General features: G+C 36.0%; 1 pseudogene across 1 annotated transcript; it reads left to right on the top strand.

Annotated features, from left to right (window-relative positions):
* Positions 1-1,172: 1,172 nt before the first annotated feature.
* Positions 1,173-6,584, top strand: LOC143633280 (protein TOC75-3, chloroplastic-like; annotated as a pseudogene). The gene is made up of 7 exons (XR_013153649.1): positions 1,173-2,306; positions 3,007-3,228; positions 3,318-3,425; positions 4,102-4,293; positions 4,511-4,759; positions 5,585-5,838; positions 6,184-6,584. The product of XR_013153649.1 is annotated as a protein TOC75-3, chloroplastic-like (transcript).
* Positions 6,585-6,951: the final 367 nt, after the last annotated feature.

Raw genomic sequence — 6,951 nt, 5'->3', positions numbered from 1 at the left:
ACAAATTTTACATCAGTGACCTGATTGAAACAAAACTGAAATTTGGTTTCTTTTATATGGGGTAACCCAAGTTTTCAATATACACAAAACCAATGCCGTCTCCATGACTTCAAGTGCCTAATAAAAGTATGAAAAATGGACGTTATATAATTTTTTTTCTTCTAAAAGATCGATGATATTTTCATTATTGTGTTTATATATAAACAAATTTTGTTATGTTATTATATATAAAAATTTTATTTTTCAAAAATTTTGTTGGTGTAATTTTGAGATAGAACCTTGGTAAGGGTAATTTGGGATGGTATCAGGTGGTACATTGTATCTTTATATATACGTTTATTTGATGTATGCATGCATCTTTGTATACGTTTATTTGATATATGCTTGGTGGTTGGGTCCTCGTGGCTAGCTTCTTGGCCGCTTTGTTGGATGTTGACATGTTATTATTGTATAGAATAAACGGAAACTTTGATGCCGCAAGTGCCCGATTGGGCCACTTTGCGGCGCCTTAGTGGTCGACAACACTTTGTTTTTAGTTTTGTCACCGTAACGAACATAAATTAAATCGATCAAATGCCAATTTTGTTTTTTCTTTTTTGTTTTAGTTCCGGGAGTGAACCGACTTCATTCACGTAGACTCACCGCATTTTGTTTTAGTTCTAGTAACTTAACGAACTTAACAAAAACCAATCGAATGCCAACTTTGTTTTTGTATTTATTTTTGTTTTTTTTTTCTGTTTAAGTATGACACCATAACAAATGTAGCCGAGACCGACTGAATTTGCGTAGACTCACCGCCTCCACACCGAGGATTGACAACCTTCAGGTTTTATCGACGCCTGAGTTTTAGTTCCGATACCATAATGCACGTAACATAAATCGTTCGAATTTGTGTCAACCTACCGCCTCAATGTCCGGGGAACGGCAACTCTTAGATTCTAACACCGCTCGGGTTTTACCGACCGGTCCCCGACGCAACACGCCCGGCGTAACACTATATAGTTAATAATAACATTCACATTTGTTGTTAGTTAAAAAAAATCCCTTCCGAAGCACGAGCCACCAGCTGGTATTATTATATTAATTAACTACAAATCTCGAACGATTCAAACGAGGCCAACTGACTCACCTCCTCACTCATATAATGCATAAACCCTTTCTCAAAACCTCTAACCCTCTTATCTCCAATGGCGTCCTTTGCCGTCGGCACCGGCCAATTCCACACTTACCGGAAACCTAACCACCGGTCAAACCTAACGTCTCCGTTGACCGCCGTATCCATCACCTCCTCCACCACTCGCTCCGCAAAAATCTCGTCTCAAAACCCTAGCAAACCCTCAAAACCCTCACAATTTTCCGGTAAAAATCTCACACTATCCGCCGCGGCCGGAGCTGTCGGAGCGGCCGGGCCTCTAATTCACCTAGCGTATAAGACTCGTTCGTTAATCGGACTCGGCGGTGCTTCCGGCGGCGGAGGTGGCGGTGGAGGAGGCGGCGGAGGGTGGTGGAACCGGTTGTTGTGTCCCGAAGCGAATGCGGATGAGGATCAGTCTCCGGAATGGGACTCTCATGGATTACCTAGTGATATAGTTGTTCAATTGAATAAGCTTAATGGATTTAAGAAGTATAAGGTGTCTGAGCTTGTGTTTTTGGATAAAGTGAAGTCGATTATTGTCGGTTCGGACGATTCGTTTTTCGAAATGGTGTCGCTTAAAGCTGGCGGTGTGTACACCAAAGCTCAGCTTCAGAAAGAGCTTGAAACCCTAGCTGGTTGCGCTATGTTTGAGAAGGTCGATTTGGAGGCGAAAACGAAGGCGGACGGGACGATCGGGTTGACGGTTTCGTTTACGGAGTCTACTTGGGAAGCGGCAGATCGGTTTAAGTGTATTAATGTGGGATTAATGCAGCAGTCGAAAGCGGCTGATTTTTATGAAAACATGAGTGACAGGGAAAAGATAGATTATATGAGGAATCAAGAGAGGGAGTATAAGAGTAGGATGAATAATGCGAGACCGTGTATGTTGCCGAGGGCTGTTCATGGTGAGGTTTTGGATATATTGTCGCAAGGGAATGTGAGTGCGAGGATGTTGCAGAATATTAGAGATAGGGTGCAGAAGTGGTACCATGATCAAGGGTATGCGTGTGCTCAGGTTGTGAATTTTGGGAATTTGAATACGAACGAGGTTGTTTGTGAGGTGGTTGAAGGCGATATTACTAAGGTTGTGATTCAGAGTCTAGATAAACTTGGAAATGTTTGTGAAGGGAATACTCACATTGGCGTAGTGAAGAGAGAAGTGCCTAAACAGGTAATTCATATTTGTGGATATTATGATTTTGTTTATTTTGCAGTTAATAATTTTGAAAATTTTTATCTGAATTATAGTAGAAAAGCTAAGACTTTAATTAGTGTTTTTTATTTAATAAGTCTGAACACAATTGAAAATGGAAGAAACTGTGTGTTTGTGCCTTTTCGTTTAACTTTAATTGAACAAACAGTTGACTACGAACAATTAAACGGGCAAGGTTTTCTTATTTGTGTCTGTGTTATATTAAGAAAATTAACGTGTTTGTGCTCGACTGCTCGTTTATGTTAGTTCGTTAGAAGTATAAAACGAACTGTTCACATATGTAAACGAACGGAATAGATGGATGAACATAATTGAGCTAAAACCAGTTTAAAGTAAACGTGAACAACAATGTGTGGGGTCTAAATAGTTATTGAAACTATGACAAGTTGTAATGCGACTAAAAAAATTAGATGAATATATCAACAGACGTAAACGAACGATTTAAACAAATGTAAACTCTCTTAAACAAAGATAAATGAACGAACATAAACAAATTTAAATGAACAAGCGAACATGAACATTCACAAACATAAATGAACGAACGATGTTCGTTCGTTTAACTAATTCAGTTAACGGGCTTGATGTGTATTATTGTTTGCATATGCATTGATATAGTTTTTGTTTATACAATATGTCAAGTTGATAATATGGCCTGCAGCTTCAAAAAGGGAATGTTTTCAACATTGAAGCTGGGAAGCAAGCATTGCGAAACATAAATTCTCTATCTTTATTTTCAAATATTGAAGTCAACCCACGGCCTGATGAGAAAAACGATGGCGGGATTGTTGTTGAAATTAAACTTAAAGAGTTGGATCAAAAACAAGCTGAAGTTAGTTATGAATGGAACGTTGTTCCCGGAAGCAACGGCTACCCTGCTTTGGTATATTACACTCTATATGCTATCAAATACTTATTGTTATGCAATATTTATTATTTAATGCATATAAAGTTTTGTTATGTAATGTTTAGGCTACAATCTCACCTGGTGGAACTGTATCATTTGAGCATCGGAACATCAAGGGGCTTAATAGATCTTTTATTGGTTCTGTGAACACTAGTAACTTTTTCAATCCGCAGGTGATTTTATTATTTTTCTTCTTTTTGTTAACTTCAAAAAGATTTTAGAGATGACAAAATGGTTGTGTTGGACCTGTTGGGACTTGGGTAACGGGACTAAAGGGGCTGTAGAATTTTATAAAGATGTCAAATTCGCACTCTTTCAATTCTAGTGTCAAAAGTTATATATTTGTTTCACAATGGTGTTTTTAGACTATCCATGTAGGTGTGTAAGTTGAAATGGATGAGCCTGGACTTCTTAGTTTCGTATTCGGTTCGACCCGTTTAATGTTCATTTGTTAATGAGTACTACAGTACATCTGAGTGACTTACAAATTAAGCAATCAATCACTACATCTCATTTGAAACATTTTTTTAATTGGTATCTTTTTAGTTGATTTTTGTTTCTTTACTTTTAATTTCCAATTAACAAACTTGGTGTTGTATATTTATCTCAGGATTAATAGAGTAATAGACACAGCTAGAAACGATCTAAAAATGGGTAGTTAAAACCAATAAATTAAGTTTTTGAACTTTAAAAAGTGATAAAAATTTAAAAACGGAAAACTAGTTTCACTTTTGTAAATTAAAAGTTAGTGGGAAATTTGAAAATAAAAAACTTAAAAGTCTTGAGACTTCTAATAACTATTGATATTTTTCAGTAATTATCTTATTTTTTTAATAAACTGATTTACAGGATGATCTTGCGTTTAAGCTTGAATATGTGCATCCTTATTTAGATGGGATATCTAACTCTCGAAACCGCAATTTGCGTACGAGTGTTTTCAACAGCCGAAAGCTCAGCCCAGTTTTCACAGGCGGGCCCGGGGTAGATGAAGTTCCTCCTATATGGGTTGATAGATTTGGTGTTAAAACCAATATTACCGAGGTAAATTACTAAACTACCATTGATTAATATTATTAAATATACATAATAAACAGGTATCCCAGTTATACATATTTTATTTTTAATATATAATAATCATTGTTTTTAAAATATATTTAATTATTTAATGCTATAATATTGACTGAACTATTCTTGATTCTTATCATCATATGATTATATGTTGTGCATTGTGTTAATTATTTACATTATTCAAATTCAGAATTTTACTCCTCAAAGTAAGTTTACGTATGGGGTTGTGATGGAAGAGATCAAGACACGTGATGAAAGTAATGATATTGCTTCAAACGGTCAACGGTTTTTGTCAAATGGCGGGGTTAGCGCGGATGGCCCACCAACTACATTGAGTGGTACCGGTATTGACCGAATGGCGTTTGCACAAGCAAATATAACACGAGATAATACAAAGTTTGTTAACGGAGCAATTGTTGGTGCTAGGAATGTGTTTCAGGTCTGTTTTTTTTATCCTAGGCTTGTAAACAAACATGAACGAAGCATGTTTATGTTTGCTTGTTTAACTTTAACCGAAGAAATGATCGAACGTGAACGACTAAACAAAAAGGGTTTTCTTGTTCGTGTTCGGTTCGTTAAGAAGATGAATGTGTTTGTATTTGTTCGTCAACGGTATAAAAGAACGGTTCACGAACGAACATAACTGAACATAGATGAACGATCATATCTGAGACAAAACCATTAATTTGTTGGACCAGTTATTAAAGCTAGACTAAGTTGTAACTAGCCAAAAAAGTTTGAATTGATAGTCTTAACAAACGTATACGAATGAGAACTTAAATAGAGGTAAACTAACGAACATAAATGAACCTACATGAATGAGCATAAATGAATTAACATGAACGAATGGAAACGGACGTTCATGAACATAATTGAATGAACGAGACATGTGTTCTTGCTCGTTCGTGTAACTAAATGTAACAAACTTTTTTGTTCATGCTTGCTTGTTTATTAAATAAAACATAAATGAACATTCCTGCTGAATGGCTCACTAATTGTTCACTGGACGTTTGGTTTGGTTACAGGCTTATTATAAATTAACGCTGTATATGAGTCAAAAACAGATTCATGTCCTAAATATTATATAAAGGATGAAACCTGCATTCCTATATATAAGCGTAATGGACGTTTTCTGTATTTTGTGAGGATTTAAACAAGCCGACTCGATTGGGCCTATTCACAACCACTTTTTTGTGCCTTTTTCTCAATTTTTTTAAAGTTTTTTAAATATTAATGTTTTAATGGCGTTTTGGTAAAACTGCAGTTGGATCAAGGTTTATTCATCGGTAGCAAGTTTCCATTTTTCAACCGTCACCAACTAACATTGACAAGATTCATCCAACTAAAGGAAGTTGAAGAAGGTGCAGGCAAACCACAGCCACCTGTGCTGGTTCTTCTGGTCATTATGGTGGTTGTGTGGGGGATCTTCCAAATTATGATGCTTTTACTCTTGGTGGGCCCTACTCTGTTAGGGGTTACAACATGGGAGAGATTGGAGCTGCTAGAAATATTCTAGAGGTACCTATGCATTACTTTTATTACTCAATATTATCAGTGTCAAATATGAAAACAAAAGTATGTTTTTTCGTAAGGAAAATTGGATTTAAATAATCCCAAATGGACTATTAACAAATACCAGTCCCAACTAACGAGTTGGCTGCTGACAGTGCCTTCTTTTAACATAACCCACCATTTTTTTTGTAATATCTACAATGGACATTCAAGAAAATTAAGACAATGCAAATTTGCCAATCAAAATTTGGATTCGAAAATCGATTTCTCTGACCTTAAGTATTGCTCTAACATCAATTTTTTATCTACTAGCATGTCGTTAACGATGACTAAAATTACCTTTTTCTACAGGTTGCTGCTGAATTACGTATACCAGTTAGAAATACACACGTATACGTGTTTGCAGAGCACGGGCATGATTTAGGGAGTTCAAAGGATGTAAAGGGAAATCCTACTGAGGTTTACAGGCGCGTGGATCATGGTTCGTCTTATGGGGTTGGTGCTAAGCTAGGTTTAGTTCGGGCAGAGTACGTGATTGATCATAATTCGGGGACCGGTGCTTTGTTTTTAAGGTTTGGTGAGAGGTTTTGAGGCTTGCTTTAACTTGGTTTTGGGATTTGGATAGAGAGATTTTGTAGAAAGGTGTTGGGAACTTTTTGAGGTGAAAGGAATATTGGTGTGTTTAGGGCTTTCTATTGAAGAGTAAATGTTGACTCAGAATTAAAAATGCTTGTTTGATTAAATGGGTTTAATTAAGGAACTAAGGGGGTGTTTGGTAGAGAGAATGGAATTGTAGAGAAATGGAATAGAGAAATAGAATTGCAGAGAAAGGGAATTGGTCTGGAGAATGAGAATTGACTGTTCTGTTTGGTAGTACAGAGATTTCAGTAGAGAAATATAGCTGAGAATCATTTCTCTTGTTTGGTACATAGAAAATAAACAGGGAATTATATCAACTTTATCATTAGCACAAGTATTTTTTTCATAACAAATATTTATTAAAAAATAAAAAACATATAAAAAGATGCATAAATTCCAACCAAAATATGCATTGATCAAACCAATTCACATACAAAACATAGTTTTTAAGCAAAAAACATCAACCATAGTTAAAACCAA

Source organism: Bidens hawaiensis, unplaced genomic scaffold (assembly GCF_021521415.1).
Source record: "Bidens hawaiensis isolate Kalapana, Puna unplaced genomic scaffold, B.hawaiensis_p1.1 tig00006636_1, whole genome shotgun sequence".
NCBI classification, from domain to species: domain Eukaryota; kingdom Viridiplantae; phylum Streptophyta; class Magnoliopsida; order Asterales; family Asteraceae; genus Bidens; species Bidens hawaiensis.
This window is presented reverse-complemented; position numbering and strand designations above follow the sequence as displayed.